Raw genomic sequence first — 21643 nt, forward strand, 5'->3', positions numbered from 1 at the left:
GCTCGGCAGATGTGAGGTTGCTATCCCAGATTGCTGGTTTACTGGCATGAAGGGTAGGGTATGGCACGGGTTCCATGCTGCATCTGCGCTACTAGCGGTGTCGAGTCCTCTTGGGCGCGGAGGGGGATTTCCGGCCCTTTCATTCCTCCTGGGAACTATTCCTCCCCGCTCCCCCCTTTTTTTATTCTTTTTTTTATTTTTATTTTCTTTTCTTCTTTCTTTTTTTTTCTTAAAAACAAAAAGCAAAGGAGTAACCTAACCATGGCAGCCCTAGTCCATGAAACCACTACCCCCGGGCCCCTTCTTGATACCGCACCCCATTCTGACCCTGCCTTGTGTTTAGACCACTCTTCGGACACTCCTGATGCCCCTGTACCTCTTGCTGGTGCTGTTTCCTCACCCGCTTCAGGTACTGGGGCTTCGACTGACTCCTTCGATTTGTCTGAACTCCGCTCTCCTTTGACTATGCTTCCGGCTTCTCCCTCTACGGTACGGCAATTTTCGAATCGCCCACCCATTTCCTGCCGGACCAACTCCGGTCCTACTCCTAAACGCCAACGTCAATCTCCTGATGATGCTCCGTCGTTACCTTCCCATTCTACTCGGAAACGACCGACACGTCAAGCACTCCCTCTCCACGCTCAGTTTCGGACCACACAATGGACTAAATTCTTTACTTTAAGACCAACTTCTTCTTCTGCCTACCTTTCTGACCATAGTATTGCCAAAGCGCTCCTGCGTCATGTTGGCAGAGATATTTCATTTCACGCTCTCAAGAGCGGTACACGCATCGTCACTGTCCAGAATGCTACCCAAGCTCATGATCTTTCTCTCCTTTCGAATATCGATACTACTCCTATCACTATTGAAAAACATCTTTCTCTCAATTCTTGTAGTGGTACTGTCATTCTGCCCCATACCATAGTCCAACAGAATTTCCAGTCATGTGGCAATGACATTTTTGAACAGCTGGAACTCCAGGATCTCCCAATCCTCAAAGTAGACACTTATGTCCTTCCTGCCCGGGGGCGGAGACGTTACCCTTGCAATGTGGCTCGTTTAACTTTTGACAGCCGAGAACTCCCGTCCTCTGTATATGTCGCGGGACATCGGTTACAAGTTCGAAAGGTGATACCTACACCGCAACAATGTAGAAATTGCTGGCGTTTTGGTCACCCAGCGAAATATTGCAGATCTATTGCCGAATGCCCAGTCTGTGGTGCCGACAACCATTCTAATACATCTTGCAGTCAACCTCCATCTTGCCTTAATTGTAATGAAGCTCACCCTTCGTACTCCCGCCGTTGCCAGGTCTACTTAAATGAACGTGAAATCCGTTGCCTCAAAGAGGCAGAAGGTCTCCCTTATGCTATGGCAGTTACTCATCTCCGCCTCCAAGGGAGACTACCCCGTGTTTCTTATTCTCGTGTTTCCAAACGTCCCCCCACTTCTGGGGTCCCATCTTCTGCAGCCTCCTCTGTTGTTACCCCTCCCATAGCCACTACGGCATCTAATCCTTTTGCTGTCCTTGGCTCTGACGTCCCGACTACAACTCAGTCTGTTCTCACATCTTCGCGTCCTTCCTCACAAGCCCCAGTATCGACAAGACCTCGTACGACACCTAATACCAATCGCCCCTCTACTCAGAAGTCCAAAAAATCCACATTGCTCAAATCTTCTTTGCCCCTTCCTTCCCTTCTTCCACCTCCACACGTTACCTTTCCAGTCTCTGTACCTAGTTCTTCCCCTCTCTCTGGCTCTATTACAAGTGTGGAGATTCACCCTCCTCCTCGTACTATGCCTTCCACCCCCGTCCCCTCCCAAGTTTCTCCCTCTTCTGTCACCTCCCAGGTTTCTACCTCTTCTGTCCCCCCCCACACTTCATCTCCAGTCCCTTACACTTTTCCCTCCCCCTCTACTTTGGTACAGTCCATTACTGTCCCAATCTTTACTCACCCTCCTCCTCCTATCTCCAATATGGTTTCCCATACATCTTTGAATTCAGAAACACTTGAAGCCATTTCAGAATATATTGCAGAGACTAAACCTTCAATGGACACTGATTCACTTCCTGTTCCTTCTCTTCCCTCTCCTCCATCTTCACAACCCCATTCTTCGCAACGCTCCGTTCCTTCGCTACTTGAACATCTTCCAATGCCACCACACGTTGACTTTTCTAACCCCTCTAGTCCGTAGGTGCCTTTACCTACAGATTCCTGATATTTTCTTCATCGCCAATCATGGCCTATTTACAGTGGAATATCCGCGGCCTCAGGGGTAATCGGGGTGAGCTTCAGATGTTGCTTTCCAGGTTTTCCCCTGTTGGTGCTTGCTTACAAGAACCAAAATTACACTCGGCTGTTTTCCAACCTATCTCAGGCTATAATTTATTGTATTCTTCGGATCCTTTCTCAGATGGGACCTTTAATGAAAGTGCCCTTCTTCTACGCAATGATATTCCGTACTGTCAACTATTTGTCCATACCTCGCTGCATTACACTGCAGCCCGTATCCACTTGAATAAGTGGTTTACAATATGTTCTTTATATCTCTCTCCTTCTCGAGCATTTTCTATCCCAGACTTTGCCTTTCTTGTTTCATCCTTACCACCACCACTTCTGTTACTTGGTGATTTTAATGCCCACCATTTCCTCTGGGGGGGGTCTCATTGTGACTCACGTGGCATTCAGTTGGAGGCTTTTCTTGCCTCTCACCCCCTCCATGTTTTAAATACGGGTACTCCCACCCATTTTGATCCTCGTACTCATACTCTCTCTTGCATCGATCTATCAGTCTGCTCTTCCTCCACTGCACTAGACTTCACCTGGTCTGTTCTACCAGACTTACATGACAGCGATCATTTTCCGATCATTCTTACTTCTCCTTCCTATTCACCACCTTCCCGTAACCCTCGCTGGCAATTTGATCGGGCAAATTGGGATCTTTACTCACACCTCACTGCTTTTAGTGAGGTTCCTTCTTCATCCTCCATTGATGAGCTCCTACACATCTTCTCGACATCAGTTTATACCGCAGCTTCTCATTCTATACCCCAAACCTCAGGCAGGCATTCTCAGAAGTGCGTGCCTTGGTGGTCTCCTGCTTGTGCTCGTGCAGTACGTTTGAAACGTGCTGCATGGGGCAGGTACCGGTACAATAGAACCGCTGAGAGACTTGTTGATTTTAAGCAGAAGCGTGCGATCGCTCGCCGTGTCATCCGTGAAGCTAAACGCACTTGTTGGCGAGACTATGTTTCCACCATCACCTCTGCTTCTTCTATGAGTGCAGTCTGGAAAAAAGTGAGGAAATTGAGTGGTAAATACTCTCCTGACCCGGCTCCTGTTCTACGGGTCACTGGTGTTGATATAGCAAACCCTCTCGACGTTGCCATTGAACTTGGCACACATCTGGTCCGTATTTCCCGAGGGCTCCATCTATGCCCCTCGTTTCTTTCCTCAAAGTCTGCCAGAGAGTTAGTACCCTTGGACTTTTCTTCTCTCGGAGAAGAACAGTATAATGTGCCTTTTACACTTCAAGAACTGGAGGCAACGCTCTCAGCCTGCCGATCATCGGCAGCTGGGCCTGATGACATTCATATTCGTATGTTACAACATTTACATCGGTCAGCCCTTGTAGTCCTCTTACACCTCTTCAATCTTATTTGGGCACAAGGAGTTCTTCCCCAGCTGTGGAAATCTGCCATTGTTCTCCCTTTCCGCAAACCGGGTACTACAGGACATGATGCCTCCCACTATCGCCCCATCGCTCTTACAAGTGCAGTTTGCAAAGTGATGGAACGCCTCGTAAATCGACGTTTAATGTGGTATTTAGAGACTCACAACAGTCTCTCCGCTAGTCAATATGGCTTTCGTAAGGGTCGTTCTACCATAGACCCCTTACTACGCTTGGATACGTATGTTCGTAATGCCTTTGCGAATAATCACTCAGTTATTGCCATATTTTTTGACCTTGAGAAGGCATATGACACAACTTGGAGGTATAATATTTTGGCCCAGGCCCATTCCTTAGGCCTCCGAGGCAATCTACCATCCTTCCTTAAGAACTTTTTAACTGACAGACATTTCCGTGTTCGAGTCAATAATGTTCTTTCCCCGGACTTCGTCCAAGCTGAAGGTGTCCCTCAAGGATGTGTTCTAAGCACAACACTTTTTCTCCTTGCTATAAATGATTTGGCCTCTGTTCTTCCACCCAATATTTGGTCATCACTCTATGTTGATGACTTCGCTATTGCTTGTGCAGGCGTTGACTGTCACTTTATTGCAGTTTCTCTCCAGCATGCGGTCGACCGTGTTTCCACTTGGGCCACCACACATGGGTTTAAATTTTCAAGTACCAAAACTCACCAAATTACTTTCACTAGACGCTCTGTTATCTCCGATCATCCTTTGTATCTCTATGGCTCCCGTATCCCCGAACGTGATACAGTCAGGTTTCTAGGCCTTCTCTTTGACCGTCGGTTAACCTGGAAACCTCACATTACCTCTCTGAAGGCAACTTGTCACAGCCGGCTAAACCTTCTTAAAACCCTTGCTCATCTTTCCTGGGGAGCTGATCGTCGAACTCTGCTTCGCCTACATTCAGCCCTCGTTTTATCGAAACTCGATTATGGTGACCAGATTTATTCCGCGGCCTCTCCTGCTACTCTCTCTAGCCTTAACTCTATCCATCACCAAGGCTTACGTTTGTGCCTTGGTGCTTTTCGCTCTTCCCCTGTTGAGAGCCTCTATACAGAAGCAAATGTTCCATCCTTGTCTGATCGCCGTGATGCCCATTGCCTTCGTTACTATGTACGCTCTCACGATCTACACAATCCTTCCATTTATAGAATGGTCACCGATATTAGTAGACATTCTTTATTCGTTCGCCGCCCCTGTTTGCTCCGTCCCTTTTCTCTTCGCCTACATTCACTCTTGTCTTCCCTTCAGTTACCACCTTTATATGTTCATGTAGCATCTCACTTTTCCCTGCCCCCCTGGGAAGTTCCAGCTGTTCGGGTCTGTTCTTTCTCACTCCCTTGCTCGAAAGCTCAACTGCCTACGGTGGCTTCCCGCTCTCTTTTTCTTGATCACTTCCACTCCCATTCTCATGCCACCGCTGTGTACACAGATGGCTCTAAGTCTTCAGACGGCGTCGGATTCGCAGCAGTGTTTCCGGACAGCGTCGTACGAGGGCATTTACTATCTTCAGCTAGCATTTTTACTGCTGAACTGTATGCCATTCTTGCAGCACTTATTCGTATTGCATCTATGCCTGTGTCATCATTTGTAGTAGTCTCAGACTCCCTTAGTGCTCTACAGGCTATACGAAAATTTGATACATCTCATCCCCTAGTTCTCCGTATCCAACTTTGGCTACGCCGTATCTCTACCAAACATAAAGATATTGTTTTTTGTTGGGTCCCTGGTCATGTCGACGTACAGGGCAATGAACAGGCAGACACTGCTGCGCGGTCAGCAGTATATGACCTACCAATTTCCTATCGAGGTGTTCCATTTCTGGACTATTTTGCTGCAATAGCTACCCACCTTCGCACCCGTTGGCAACAACGTTGGTCAACTCTGCTCGGTAACAAACTTCATTCTATTAAACCGAGCATAGGTTACTGGCCGTCTTCTTGTCATCAGTGCCGAAGTTGGGAGACCACTCTCTCCCGCCTTCGCATTGGCCACACTCGTCTTACTCATGGGTATCTCATGGAGAGGCACCCTGTTCCTCTCTGTGAGCAGTGTCAAGTTCCAGTATCGATTAGCCACATTCTGTTAGACTGCCCTCTCTATCAACGAGCACGCAGAATTTACCTCCAACGTCGTCTTCGTTCTACTACTCTCTCTTTACCTTCCCTTCTTGCTGATGGACCCTCCTTTAATCCTGACTCTCTCATTGACTTCTTGACAACGTCCGATTTACTCCACAAACTCTGATGATACTTTTCGCACTCCCCTCAGCCCTTTCTGGTTCAGTCTCTTGCTGCCCTTTACCCTTTCACCATCCACTGCCCCGCTGTTATCCGTAACCTGTTGCTCATCCATCTCCCTTTTGCCACCTGATGCCCTCACTTCCTTCCTGCCCTGCAGCGCTGTATAGTCCTTGTGGCTTAGCGCTTCTTTTTGATTATAATAATAATCTGGAACTAGCCTTGTTGCAAACCTTTGCACTTTCTCTAATTTCTTGGCATGCTTGATCAAGTGTGGGTTCCAAACAGGTGCTGCATACTCCAGTATGGGCCTGACATACACGGTGTACAGTGTCTTGAATGATTCCTTACTAAGGTATCGGAACGCTATTCTCAGGTTTGCCAGGTGTCCATATGCTGCAGCAGTTATCTGGTTGATGTGTGCTTCCGGAGACATGTTCTGTGTTATACTCACCCCAAGATCTTTCTCCTTGAGGGAGGTTTGCAGTCTTTGGCCACCTATCCTACACTCCATCTGCGGTCTTCTTTGCCCTTCCCGGATCTTCATGACTTTGCATTTGGCAGGGTTAAATTCGAGAAGCCAGTTGCTGGACCAGGTGTCCATCCTGTCCAGGTCTCTCTGTGTATGTACTCACTTAGTTGTGATTGCAGGGGTCGAGTCACAGCTCCTGGACCTGCCTTTTCACTGGTCGCTAATAGATCACTCTTCCTGCTCCATGAGCTTTATCATACCTCTTCTTAAAGCTATGTATGGATCCTGCCTCCACTACATCACGTCCCAGGTCATTCCACTTCCTGACAACTGACTGAAGAAATACTATCTAACATCCCTGTGATTCATCCAAGTCTTCAACTTCCAACTGTGACCCCTTGTTGCTAAGTCCCATCTCTGAAACATCCTGTCTCTGTCCACCTTGTCAATTCCTCTCAGTATTTTATATGTCGTTATCATATCTGCCCTCTCTCTCTCTCCTGTCCTCCAGTGTTGTTAGGTCGATTTCCCTTGTAGGACATGCCCCTTAGCTCCAGGACTCGTCTTGTTGTAAACCTTTGCACTTTCTCTAGTTTCCTTACGTGCCTGGCTAGATGTGGGTTCAAAACTGGTGCTGCATACTCCAATATAGTCCTAACGTACACGGCGTACAAGGTCCTGAACGATTCCTTATTAAGATGTCGGAATGCTGTTCTGAGGTTTGCTAGGCGCCCATATGCTGCAGCAGTTATTTGGTTGATGTGCGCTTCAGGAGATGTGCCTGGTGTTATACTCACCCCAAGATCCTTTTCCTTGAGTGAGGTTTGTAGTGTCTGGCCCCCTACACTGTACTCCATCTGCAGTCTTCTTTGACCTTCCCCAATCTTCATGACTTAGCACTTGGTGGGGTTGAACTCCAGGAGCCAGTTGCTGGACCAGGCCTGCAGCCTGTCCAGATCCCTTTGTAGTTCTGCCTGGTCCTCGTCTGATTGAATTATTCCCATCACCTACAAACAGGGACACTTCTGAGTCTATTCCTTGTCATGTCGTTCACAAATCCAGTAACAGCACTGGTCCTAGGACTCACCCCTGTGGAACCCCACTCATCACAGGTGCCACTCTGACACCTCGCCACATACCATGACTCGCTGTTGTCTTCCTGACAGGTATTCCCTAATCCATAGCAGTGCTTTCCCTGCCTGATCCTCCAGCTTTTGCACTAATCTCATGTGGAACATTGTCAAATGCCTTACAGTCCAAGAAAACGCAATCTACCCACCCCTCTCTCTCGCCTTACTGCTGTCACCCTGTCATAGAACTCCATTAGGTTTGTGACAGGATTTCCTGTCCCTGAAACCATGCTGGCTGTCGTTGATAAGCTCATTCCTTTCTTGGTGCTCCACCACTCTTCTGATAATCTTCTCCAAGACTTTGCTTACTATATAATGCTTCGTGTCTGTCCTTTTTTTAAAATTGGAACTACATTTGCCGTCTTCCATACCTCAGGTAGTCTTCCTCTCTCAGCACCCAGGTAGAGATGTTATCTGGCCCCATCACCTTTGAGGTATGTAGCTCACTTAGCAGCCTCTTCACTTCTTCCTCGGCTGTATGTATTGTGTCCAACAGATGATGGTGTACCCCACCTCTCTTTCTGGAGTCCCTTCTGTCTCCTTTGTGAACACTTCTCAACCTCATATTGAGCTCCTCACATACTTTGCAGTCATTTCTTGTGATCTCTCCTCCTTCCTTCCTCAGCCTGATTACGTGGTCCTTGACTGTTGTTTTCCTCCTGATGTGGCGGTACAACAGCTTCGGGTCAGTTGGGTCTCCCTTCTTACCTGTGCATATTCATTTCTAGCTCTACGACTGTTCTCCTGGGTCCTTTGCCTTCTACACTTCTTCCATTCTCTAGCACACTTGGTTTTTTGCCTCTCTACACCTTTGGGTAAACTAAGGGCTCATCCTGTCTTTCTTGTTATTTCTGTTACTCATGGGTACAAACCCCTCCCCAGCTTCCTTGCATACTGTTGTCACATATTCCATCATCTCATTTATTGACTTCCCTGCCAGTTCTCTGTCCCACTGAACCCCGTGCAGGAAATTCTTCACGCCTGTGTAGTCCCGTCTCTTGTAGTCCGGCTTCATTCGTCCTGCCCTTCCTGCTTCCCTCTCTACTTGTAACTCTACTATGTATTCGAAGTGCAGAACCACGTGGTCACTGGCCACAAGGGGTCTTTCATATGTGATGACCTCAATATCTACACTACTCGAGGTGAATACTAGGTCCAGTCTTTCTGGTTCATCCTCTTCTCTCTCTCTGTTAGTGTCCCTTACGTGTTGATACACAAGGTTTTCCAGTACCACCTCCATCATCTTAGCCCTCCACGTTTCTTGTCCCCAATGTGGCTCCAGGTTCTCCCAGTTGATTTCCTTGTGACTGAAGTCACCCATAATTAGCAGCTTTGCCCTGCTCGCATGAACCCTTCTAGCCACTTCAGCCAGTGTGTCAATCATTGCTCTATTACTCTCATCATACTCAAGCCTTGGCCTTCTGTTGTTCTGTGGTGGTTTATACAACATTGCAATTACCACCTTGGGACCTCCAGACTGAAGTGTTCCTATTATGTAGTCTCTTTCTTCTCCTCTCTCCAGCTCATCAAAATCCCATTGGTTTTTGATGAGCAGTGCCACTCCTCCGCCCCGTCTTTCCTCAGGATCTGATATCCCATTGGAAAGATGGTATCTTATCATTCCTGAGCCTGGTTTCTGAGAGAACTATGATGTCCGGTGATGCCCGACTCATTCGTGCCCCTCCTCCCACTTATTCGTTATTCCATCAGTGTTGGTGTACCATACCTTCAGTTTCCTCTCCAACACTGTTCTGGGGAGGGGGGTCTGTGATGGTGAGGGACTTGGCAGTGTGCCATTTGATTCTGTTAGTGTGACTTTGTCAATGGTCCAAGTCGGACCGAAACGTCGTCGTAAGCTTCTGTCTTTTATGTGCGGGTTATTTGTGTATAGAAGCTACTAATGAAGAACCAGGACCACTACCAGATGATTCTTCTGAGGACCCACCAACATACCCAACAACATCTGCGGAAAATAAAAAGAACTTACCAAATCAAGATAGTAAAGTGATGAATCACCACAACCACATTCTAGATACTTGTGTAGACATGGACAGTAAAGTTCCACCATGTGATTCAGACCCAGACATGTGGTTTCCTGTCAGAGAAAACCATGTGTACTTTTAGTCAACTGCCACCATATATGTAGATACCGAAAGTGTGACACCAAACATGTAAATAAATACACATCAGTAATTATTATATACTGTAAATGAAATATATTACAAACTGAAAATTATTGTTATTCTTAGTCAATAACATTAAGAAAAATAAAATGAGAAGTCTTCTTCGAAACCTAACTTTTTTTTTTCTCGAAAACTGCTGTTTATCATTCATTTTAGTTCATTTCTTATTTGTAATTCAATTTAATTTCCATGTTGAGGGTCCTCCCCCCCCCCAGGTCTAAATCCAGCCCTGATCAAAACTAAGCACTAAACCCACAAGAGATGTCAAATACGTAAGCCTAACATGGAGACGGTTTTCAACACGAGTTCATTGACATTGTTCATTAGAATTACGAAAATGTGGCAAACGAGGGTCTTTTGGTTAGTGTCCAGGGCGTTTCAAATATCAAGGTTCAAGCCTAACACACAGTAACAAGACTGTGTTAGTCCCTTAGTAATTACTAAGTGACAACCATCCCCCCCTCCCCATCACCCTCCCACCAGTAACAACTAACTACTCACCCCCAAACACCTCCGCCAGTAGCCAACCCTCGACCCTTCCCCTAACGACCTTCCCCCTCCCCACAAACAACCACTGACGTCATCCCCCCCCCCTCCTCCAGGTCAATGGCGCCATTTTGTCGTGGAGGTCAAGAATAGTGGCGCCACTAGTCACTCCGCTGCCATCCACCACACCAACAACACCTCCAGCTCTTCCAGGTCCATCAACCTCTGGTAATTTAAAACACTTTGATTACTCCAATTTCATGGTAATTTTTGATAGATCAGCTTTGTAAATATTTCAGCCATTTTCTCTTTCTACAAACTGTGGAAGGAAACATTCTAAATAAGACTTTAAACTATTGCTTACTGCAGTTCATGAATAATTAGTAATGTCCATACTTTTAATGTTTGCAGACATTGTTTTGGCGTGTTGCTGCTGCTGGTGATGACATCTCTGAAGACTTGCAGCTGCCCACAGCACGGTCTTCACCACACAGCAGCTGCCCACAGCACGGTCTTCACCACACAGCAGCTGCCCACAGCACGGTCTTCACCACACAGCAGCTGCCCACAGCACGGTCTTCACCACACAGCAGCTGCCCACAGCACGGTCTTCACCACACAGCAGCTGCCCACAGCACGGTCTTCACCACACAGCAGCTGCCCACAGCACGGTCTTCACCACACAGCAGCTGCCCACAGCACGGTCTTCACCACACAGCAGCTGCCCACAGCACGGTCTTCACCACACAGCAGCTGCCCACAGCACGGTCTTCGCCACACAGCAGCTGCCCACAGCACGGTCTTCGCCACACAGCAGCTGCCCACAGCACGGTCTTCGCCACACAGCAGCTGCCCACAGCACGGTCTTCGCCACACAGCAGCTGCCCACAGCACGGTCTTCGCCACACAGCAGCTGCCCACAGCACGGTCTTCGCCACACAGCAGCTGCCCACAGCACGGTCTTCGCCACACAGCAGCTGCCCACAGCACGGTCTTCGCCACACAGCAGCTGCCCACAGCACGGTCTTCGCCACACAGCAGCTGCCCACAGCACGGTCTTCGCCACACAGCAGCTGCCCACAGCACGGTCTTCGCCACACAGCAGCTGCCCACAGCACGGTCTTCACCACACAGCAGCTGCCCACAGCACGGTCTTCGCCACACAGCAGCTGCCCACAACACGGAGAATATATTCAGCTTACAAGATTCGGTGAACTTAAGGCATTAATTAAATTGTAAAATAAATTTTGTCTTTATCACAGTAATGTTCAAGGAACACACACAAAGGTGTTCAAGGAACAAAGCAAAAAGGAAATAACAGACAAGCCTCAACTGCTGTATTTGTCAGCAGGAGGACAACATTCACACAATTCGGGAGCTCTAAGCTCGGGAAAAAAAAAAAAATATACCTACCCCAACCCTACTAACAATAGTTGTAATGAGGCGGACAGCCTCAATACTGCCATTATTAGTAGTTTGAGGAATTAAAATTTTCACTAAATTGTATACGTGTTGCGACACTGGGCAGTGGAGTCTTGTACAACACTATTTTCACTGCAAACACTTCCGCGTGCACAAGTCTTCTAACACGCTATTACGATGATCACATTTTGTCTCCAGTGTTTTGTCAGGATTCTGCTGCAATTAAACAAGTTGGAGGGTAAACTCCGTAACATATATTACAACCTAGCCAAACCTACTCCTAATATCTCTTTGGGGTCTATATTTAACTGGAGAAAAAAAAAAAATTATCCTAATTCCAAACATAAAAGTCAATTATCGACCTATCCCCCGAGTGTTTACCGCTCCCCCATTCAAACTTTTACATACTTGCACATTACCCAAATAAAGGTTTCCCATAGGTGTTTGGCAGTGTATAACATTCCCCAAGCTATCAGGTTTGATCCAAGGAAGGGGAGGGTACTTGCAACTGCTTGTATCAAGGTATCTTCACTAGTACAGACACCTTGGATGCCCTTCAAATTTAACAGGAAGGTAGTTAGGATCATTAAGACAACATTGCATTTCCCCTACACTTCCAAGTCCCTCATAGCACACTAAGCTAACAATCAACACTATGGGTTATCTAACCAGTTGCAGGTCTGCCGTATACCAATTTCCTAACACACTAATATGCTAGCCTGAATTCATAACCTACCTTACCTGCCAGCCATGGCTGGCATCCTAGGCACAACCTGAAGACCACTACATTCAAGCCCCACTTTCTCTATTTTTCTGGGTTTCTAACCCAGCAGGGTTAGTAATCCTATTCCCACTAATACCAATCTAAACCACCCCGTAACTATGCTCATCAGATGTTAGTGGGCAGAAAGGATTCACTAACACTGATCTGAAGTGAAGTTTGCATTTTCTTTATTAACGTACTGCTGCCAGAAGTGTTACACAAACTATCAAACCAACTGAAATTCTGAACGCTAATACTTTATATTCATAGGAACCTGAACGCTTCTTAGATTTTCCGAAATGATGAAAGTGTGTAAACTCAATAAATCAATATTTAACTCTGCACAGCTTGGCCAAAGGCATAAAAAACGTAGAACACCCACCACAACCACTACCCAAAGCCCGAAACCCACCAACATCCCCACGGAAACCACGTGCAATAACAGATTGCACACAGCTACTGAAGGTCGTTGGTGGGTTCCCAGGCCAACAGTTCTACGTAATCTATGCCTTCAGGGGAGATTACTCTCCCCTGCTATATGCATTCATAATGCATATAGCAGATTATCCAGTTATATTCTAAACTACCTAAATATATAAAACTACTTGCACTTACGGAAACCAACAAGGAGAAGAAGTAATTCGAGACGATCAAGTCAGACCAAGGGTCAAAAAGTATAATAGACCTCAAGACAGGTCGCAAAAACCATGGAATGGGGAGGGGGGTGAAATTACAAAGGACGTCAGGCGACCAAGTTTCAAAAAACAGTAGTAGTGGTACAGACAGTAGCAGTAAAAGCAGTAGTAATAACAACAGTAGTATAGATAGTACTGGTAAGATTTGTATTAATACCAATGGTGGTAGTGATAATGCTGATAGTGGTAGTAATAGTACTGGCAATAATAGAAGTGCTGGTAGTCAGTCTAGCAGTAAGTACTGGTAGTAGTGGAGGTACTAGGAACATTAATAGTAACAATATTCGTAGCTGAAATAGTGTCAGTACAAAAAACAGTGGGGAAACTGCGACAAGTTATCCTTTAATAACAAAGTTCAACAGGAACTTACAACAGACATGAAAAATACTCCCATGTTCCTATTTCCCAGTGTTAGGTAAGAAATTAGAAGTAAATAAAAAGTCTGGCTAAGAGACTGACCATCTTTTATCAAGTTTAGAGGGTAGAGCTCAAAATTAACTCTCCAATTTAGTCTCCAAGACTGCTGTCACCTTTGTAGTCGACAAATAAAGTCTACCCCCAAACGAAACATTTCATGAATAATGATACCTGTCACAACGTCTTCTAGAAACCAACCTAGTATTGTACACCATTTATGTCAAAACATAATAAGTTAGATAAATCGGGTCCAGTAAAAAGATATCAAAACTAAGGTCAGGTACAGTCGAAAAAAGTCTCAAAACAACCCAGGTTATACCGAAACGTCTAAAGTTTCCTCCCCAAGTGTCAGTTTTGTGAACTTGGTGAACAAAGCAACACTAGACTTGCCAAAGACATAAAATACGTAGAACACCCACCACAACCACTACCCAAAGCCCGGAACCCACCAACATCCCCACGGAAACCACGTGCAATAACAGATTGCAGACAGCTACTGAAGGTCGTTGGTGGGTTCCCAGGCCAACAGTTCTACGTAATCTATGTCTTCAGGGGAGATTACTCTCCCCTGCTATATGCATTCATAATGCATATAGCAGATGCTCCAGTTATATACCTTACCTATCCTACTTAACACCACCTAATTCTGTAAGCTATTTTGATAGAAACTAAATTGTAGACCTACAAAATGTTATATATGTACACCACAACTTTGCAGTATACTCCAGGTCTCAGTAATTTACAGAGCAGCGGCGGCGCAAGGGGAAATGAAGAGAGGTAAAGGTAAGATCAAGGAGGGTCTGGGTAAGAGCAAGGGGGGTCTAGGTAAGATCAAGGAGGGTCTAGCTAAGATCACGGAGGGTCTAGCTAAGATCAAGGAGGGTCTAGGTAAGATCAAGGGGGGTCTAGGTAAGATCAAGGGGGGTCTAGGTAAGATCAAGGGGGGGTCTAGGTAAGATCACGGAGGGTCTAAGATCAAGGAGGGTCTAGGTAAGATCAAGGAGGGTCTAGGTAAGATCAAGGGGGGTCTAGGTAAGATCAAGGAGGGTCTAGGTAAGATCAAGGAGGGTCTAGGTAAGATCAAGGAGGGTCTAGGTAAGATCAAGGGGGGTCTAGGTAAGATCACGGAGGGTCTAGCTAAGATCAAGGAGGGTCTAGGTAAGATCAAGGAGGGTCTAGGTAAGATCAAGGGGGGTCTAGCTAAGATCAAGGAGGGTCTAGGTAAGATCAAGGGGGGTCTAGGTAAGATCACGGAGGGTCTAGCTAAGATCAAGGAGGGTCTAGGTAAGATCAAGGGGGGTCTAGCTAAGATCAAGGAGGGTCTAGGTAAGATCAAGGGGGGTCTAGCTAAGATCAAGGAGGGTCTAGGTAAGATCAAGGAGGGTCTAGGTAAGATCAAGGGGGTCTAGGTAAGATCAAGGAGGGTCTAGGTAAGATCAAGGAGGGTCTAGGTAAGATCAAGGAGGGTCTGGGTAAGAGCAAGGGGGGTCTAGGTAAGATCAAGGGGGTCTAGCTAAGATCAAGGAGGGTCTAGGTAAGATCACGGAGGGTCTAGCTAAGATCAAGGAGGGTCTAGGTAAGATCAAGGGGGGTCTAGGTAAGATCAAGGGGGGTCTAGGTAAGATCAAGGAGGGTCTAAGATCAAGGGGGTCTAGGTAAGATCAAAAGGGTCTAGGTAAGATCAAGGAGGGTCTAGGTAAGATCAAGGGGGGTCTAGGTAAGATCACGGAGGGTCTAGCTAAGATCAAGGAGGGTCTAGGTAAGCTCAAGGGGGGTCTAGGTAAGATCACGGGGGGTCTAGGTAAGATCAAGGGGGGTCTAGGTAAGATCAAGGGGGTCTAGGTGAGATCAAGTTGGGTCTAGGTAGGATCAAGGGGGTCTAGGTAAGATCACGAGGGTCTGGGTAAGATCAAAGGGGTCTAGGTAAGATAAAGGGGGTCTAGGTAGGATCAAGGGAGTCTACGTAAGATCAAGGGGGTCTAGGTAAGATCAAGGGGGGTCTGGGTAATATCAGGGGGTCTAGGTAGGATCAAGGGGGTCTAGGTAGGATCAAGGGGGTCTAGGTAAAATCAAGGGGGGTCTGGATAAAATCAGGGGGTCTATGTAGGATCAAGGAGGGTCTGGGTAAGATCAAGGGGGGTCTGGGTAAGATCAAGGGCGTATAGGTAAGATCAAGGTGGGTCTGGGTAAGATCAGGGGTCTAGGTAGGATCAAGGGGGTCTAGGTAAGATCAGGGGGTCTAGGTAGGATCAAGGGGGGTCTGGGTAAGATCAGGGGGGTCTAGGTAGGATCAAGGAGGTCTAGGTAGGATCAAGGAGGTCTAGTTAAGATCAAGGGTGGTCTGGGTAAGATCAAGGGGGTATAGGTAAGATCAGGGGGTCTAGGTAGGATCAAGGGGGTCTAGGTAGGATCAAGGGGGCCTAGGTAGGATCAAGGGTGGTCTGGGTAAGATCAAGGGGGGTCTGGGTAAGATCAAGGGCGTATAGGTAAGATCAAGGTGGGTCTGGGTAAGATCAGGGGGTCTATGTAGGATCAAGGGGGTCTAGGTAGGATCAAGGGGGTCTAGGTAGGATCAAAGGGGTCTAGGTAGGATCAAAGGGGTCTAGGTAGGATCAAGGGACTCTAGGTAGGATCAAGGGGGTCTACAAAGTCTAAATATATAGTGTATAACCCAATTTTAAAACAAATGCCCCCCCCCCAAGACGCTCTAATACAGACTCTGGAGTCGTTGAGCGCTAAACCCACAAGGGACTTCAAAGCCTAAACTTACTTGGCCAGGCCCTCTACAACACTACTGAAAATAGGAAGATGTGGTTAATTCCACATTTCTGAGTAACCGTTATCGATTTTTCCGGCTATAATATATTCTGCCTAAGGAAAATTTATCCCGCCATGTGAAGCTAAAACTCTGGCTGTGTAGTTGTAAAAATAGGTTAGACAAATGAGTGGTTGAGAGATGGACCTGCCTAGCATGGGTCAATAGGCCTGCTTCAGTGCTCCTTTCTTATGTCTTAATAATGGATATGTCTGATTAAGTAGTCTTTTCTTACAGCCGGCATCAAGACCTCTACCATTACTCTCTCCACACTAAACTATCTCAGTATAATTATTAACCCGGTAGATTAACACAGAATTACACAATCAAGTCACTATGACATCTATATTTTGGGTATTTACTCCCCCAGGATGCGACCCCTACCAGTAAGCCTGCTGCAGTGTTCCTCCTTTATGTGAACAGTGCCAATGGATATAAGGGAACATGCCCACTTGTGTCCGGGATCGAATCTCTGTACTTCAGTTGATACAACTACCAACTGAGCCACGATACATCACTTACACATTTCATCTCTGCTTCCTACAATCTTGCAGGATGGGTATAGACTGCCTGATAAAGATATTAACTAAAACTTCCTAAAATCTGATCAATCTTCAATTCTAAGCTTTACAACCCATTTATCTAATTTTTATTTCCACCCCATTCAAGGTAACCTACAGAATACATTCCTCATTATTTCCTGGCCAGAGATTTCATCTCTGGTCGAGATATAAACTAATACTTCCCACTAAGCTACTCTTGATATCAATTACTTACAATCTTTCCTATACTCTTCCCATCACCTTCCTACTTAATACAATTATTAACTTCAATAATCAAACTTCAGTGGACTTATAACCTGGAAATACCTTATAAGTGGGCCCCGCCCATCTTTGACTACGTCTCCAGCTGCTGCATCTCCATATAACACTAAGTGTTACGGGTCAGATTATTTACTAGTGTCTCCACCCCTCAGACTGATCAATGTTGCTGTGTTGATCAATGTTGCTGTGTTGATCAATGTTGCTGTGTTGATCAATGTTGCTGTGTTGATCAATGTTGCAGCAGACACAGCCAGGCACAGCACTCCTCAGTTACCTGAAACAAAACATTCACATTATAACCATGAACATTACCGTGTAATATAAACTAGTAACATTAATATAAACATTACCGTGTAATATAAACTAGTAACATTACTGACTGATATAAACATTACCGTGTAATATAAACTAGTAACATTACTGCCTGATATAAACATTACCGTGTAATATAAACTAGTAACATTACTGTCTGATATAAACATTACCGTGTAATATAAACTAGTAACATTACTGATATAAACATTACCGTGTAATATAAACTAGTAACATTACTGATATAAACATTACCATGTAATATAAACTAGTAACATTACTGACTGATATAAACATTACCGTGTAATATAAACTAGTAACATTACTGATATAAACATTACCATGTAATATAAACTAGTAACATTACTGATATAAACATTACCGTGTAATATAAACTAACATTACTGACTGATATAAACATTACCGTGTAATATAAACTTTTAACATTACTGACTGATATAAACATTACCGTGTAATATAAACTAGTAACATTACTGATATAAACATTACCGTGTAATATAAACTAGTAACATTACTGACTGATATAAACATTACCGTGTAATATAAACTAGTAACATTACTGATATAAACATTACCATGTAATATAAACTAGTAACATTACTGATATAAACATTACCGTGTAATATAAACTAGTAACATTACTGATATAAACATTACCATGTAATATAAACTAGTAACATTACTGATATAAACATTACCGTGTAATATAAACTAGTAACATTACTGATATAAACATTACCATGTAATATAAACTAGTAACATTACTGATATAAACATTACCGTGTAATATAAACTAGTAACATTACTGATATAAACATTACCATGTAATATAAACTAGTAACATTACTGATATAAACATTACCGTGTAATATAAACTAGTAACATTACTGACTGATATAAACATTACCGTGTAATATAAACTAGTAACATTACTGATATAAACATTACCGTGTAATATAAACTAGTACATTACTGATATAAACATTACCATGTAATATAAACTAGTAACATTACTGCCTGATATAAACATTACCATGTAATATAAACTAGTAACATTACTGATATAAACATTACCGTGTAATATAAACTAGTAACATTACTGATATAAACATTACCATGTAATATAAACTAGTAACATTACTGATATAAACATTACCGTGTAATATAAACTAGTAACATTACTGATATAAACATTACCATGTAATATAAACTAGTAACATTACTGATATAAACATTACCGTGTAATATAAACTAGTAACATTACTGATATAAACATTACCGTGTAATATAAACTAACATTACTGATATAAACATTACCATGTAATATAAACTAGTAACATTACTGATATAAACATTACCGTGTAATATAAACTAGTAACATTACTGATATAAACATTACCGTGTAATATAAACTAGTAACATTACTGCCTGATATAAACATTACCGTGTAATATAAACTAGTAACATTACTGATATAAACATTACCGTGTAATATAAACTAGTAACATTACTGATATAAACATTACCGTGTAATATAAACTAGTAACATTACTGCCTGATATAAACATTGATGTTTAACAGTAATCTTTTTCTTTAATAAATATTTCTTTCATATAAACACAATAACTAACAATTTGTTTGTTATTAAAGTCTATATCTCGATCACAAGGCGCAAGTTCCTTGGATCAAGAGACCTTCACTAAGTTATTTTTCAATAATGGAACAAAATAGCCCAGAAGTGGATACACTATTATGGGTTATGTAACGTGAGAATTATTGTTTGATCCGAGGAAGAGGAGCAGCTCTAGTTCCTCGCATCAAAACCTCTCCACTAAGGTCAATCATCCCCCCCCCCCCCAAGACATTAGAAAATTAAGATTAAAATATTTATAAATTGGTGACCAAACTGGTGGTGGGGACCAGGAGCTGCAGCTCAACTCTGCTGTTGTACTGACAAATACGTCACCAGACAATACTTACGTTATTTAGGTGTATTAAAAGGATGAGGAAGCGGTAAAGCCGGCGGGGCGGCTGGAGGAGGAGCAACACGCCCCTTCCGTACGACCACTAGAGCTCAACTGCCCTTAAGTAACCTTGAGGTTGGTCACTGTCCTGACCTTCACCATAACACCATCACTGATAATCTGACTAACTCTGACTACCACCACTAGATGGCACTACTACACCACCACTAGATGGCACTACTACACCACCACCTATTCGGCATGAAATATACATGCACACACACGCACGGAGCTAGGACTCGACCCCTGCAACCTCAACTAGGTGAGTACACACACACACACACACACACACACACACACACACACACACACACACTGACGATACTGGAGGACAGGAGGGTCAGGGGAGACATGATAACGACATATAAAATACTGCGTGGAATAGACAAGGTGGACAAAGACAGGATGTTCCAGGGAGGGGACACAGAAACAAGAGGCCACAATTGGAAGTTGAAGACACAAATGAGTCAGAGAGATATTAGGAAGTATTTCTTCAGTCATAGAGTTGTAAGGCAGTGGAATAGCCTAGAAAATGACGTAGTGGAGGCAGGAACCATACACAGTTTTAAGACGAGGTTTGATAAAGCTCATGGAGCGGGGAGAGAGAGGGCCCAGTAGCAACCGGTGAAGAGGCGGGGCCAGGAGCTAAGACTCGACCCCTGCAACCACAAATAGGTGAGTACAAATAGGTGAGTACACACACACACACACACATACACACACACACACACACACACACACACACACACACACACACACACACACACACGCACACACACACACACACACACACACACACACACACACACACACACACACACAAGACTAGTCCCGGGGCTGAGGGGCGTGTCCTAAGAGGAGAAATCGACCTGAGAACACTGGAAGACAAGAGGGATAGGTGGGACATGATCACGACATATAAAATACTGGAGAGGAATTGGCAAGGTGGACAGAGATAAGATGTTCCAGAGTTGTGACACAGCAACAAGGGGTCACAACTGGAAATTGAAGATTCAGATGAGTCAAAGGGATGTTAGGAAGTATTTCTTCAGTCATAGAGTTGTCAGGAAGTGGAATAGTCTGGAAAGTGACGTAGAAGAGGCAAGATCCATACATAGTTTTAAGATGAGGTATGATAAAGCTCATGGAGCAAGGAGAGAGAGAGAGAGAGAGGGAACCTAATTGAGAACAGTCAAGAGGCGGGGCCAGAAGCTATGAATCGACCCCTGCAACCAAAATTAGGTGACAATTAAGCCTGACTCCTCAAATTACGAGAAAATTAATGACAAACATTGAAGTTATGTATATATGGTAATTTTATGAGATCAATAACCACAGGTGTTGACAAAACTGACCACAATACAACAGTGACTCACTACATCACAGTGGCACACATCACACACTACAACATCACACACTACATCACACACTACAACATCACACACTACAACATCACACACTACATCACACACTACAACATCACACACTACAACATCACACGCTACAACATCACACACTACAACATCACACACTACAACATCACACACTACAACATCACACACTACAACATCACACACTACAACATCACACACTACAACACCACACACTACAACATCACACACTACAACATCACACACTACAACAGAACACACTACAACACCACACACTACAACACCACACACACTACACCACACACTACAACATCACACACTACAACACCACACACTACAACAGAACACACTACAACATCACACACTACAACACCACACACTACAACACCACACACTACAACACCACACACACTACACCACACACTACAACATCACACACTACAACACCACACACTACAACAGAACACACTACAACAGAACACACTACAACACCACACACTACAACACCACACACTACAACACCACACACACTACACCACACACTACAACATCACACACTACAACATCACACACTACAACATCACACACTACAACAGAACACACTACAACACCACACACTACAACACCACACACTACAACACCACACACTACAACACCACACACACTACACCACACACTACAACATCACACACTACAACACCACACACTACAACAGAACACACTACAACACCACACACTACAACATCACACACT

The 21643-nt window shown here is 44.5% G+C and overlaps 1 protein-coding gene and 1 long non-coding RNA gene across 5 annotated transcripts in view; both read right to left on the reverse strand.

The window, feature by feature from the left end:
• Positions 1-21643, reverse strand: part of LOC128691850 (uncharacterized) — a 406268-nt gene that overhangs the window by 166426 nt on the left and 218199 nt on the right. The window lies entirely within an intron of this gene.
• LOC128691896 (uncharacterized) overlaps positions 11114-21643 on the reverse strand; it is a 51917-nt gene continuing 41387 nt past the window's right edge. The window contains exons 1-3 of one of the 3 annotated variants that reach the window (XR_011394108.1): positions 19456-19572; positions 17188-17416; positions 11123-11375 (exon numbers count right to left, since the gene is read on the reverse strand). This is a non-coding gene — a long non-coding RNA (uncharacterized lncRNA). Of the gene's footprint in view, positions 11376-17187; positions 17417-19455; positions 19573-21643 lie in introns of those variants that run through there. The other 2 variants (XR_011394109.1, XR_011394110.1) reach the window with 2 other exon arrangements.

This window comes from Cherax quadricarinatus, chromosome 75 (assembly GCF_038502225.1).
Source record: "Cherax quadricarinatus isolate ZL_2023a chromosome 75, ASM3850222v1, whole genome shotgun sequence".
Classification (NCBI taxonomy): domain Eukaryota; kingdom Metazoa; phylum Arthropoda; class Malacostraca; order Decapoda; family Parastacidae; genus Cherax; species Cherax quadricarinatus.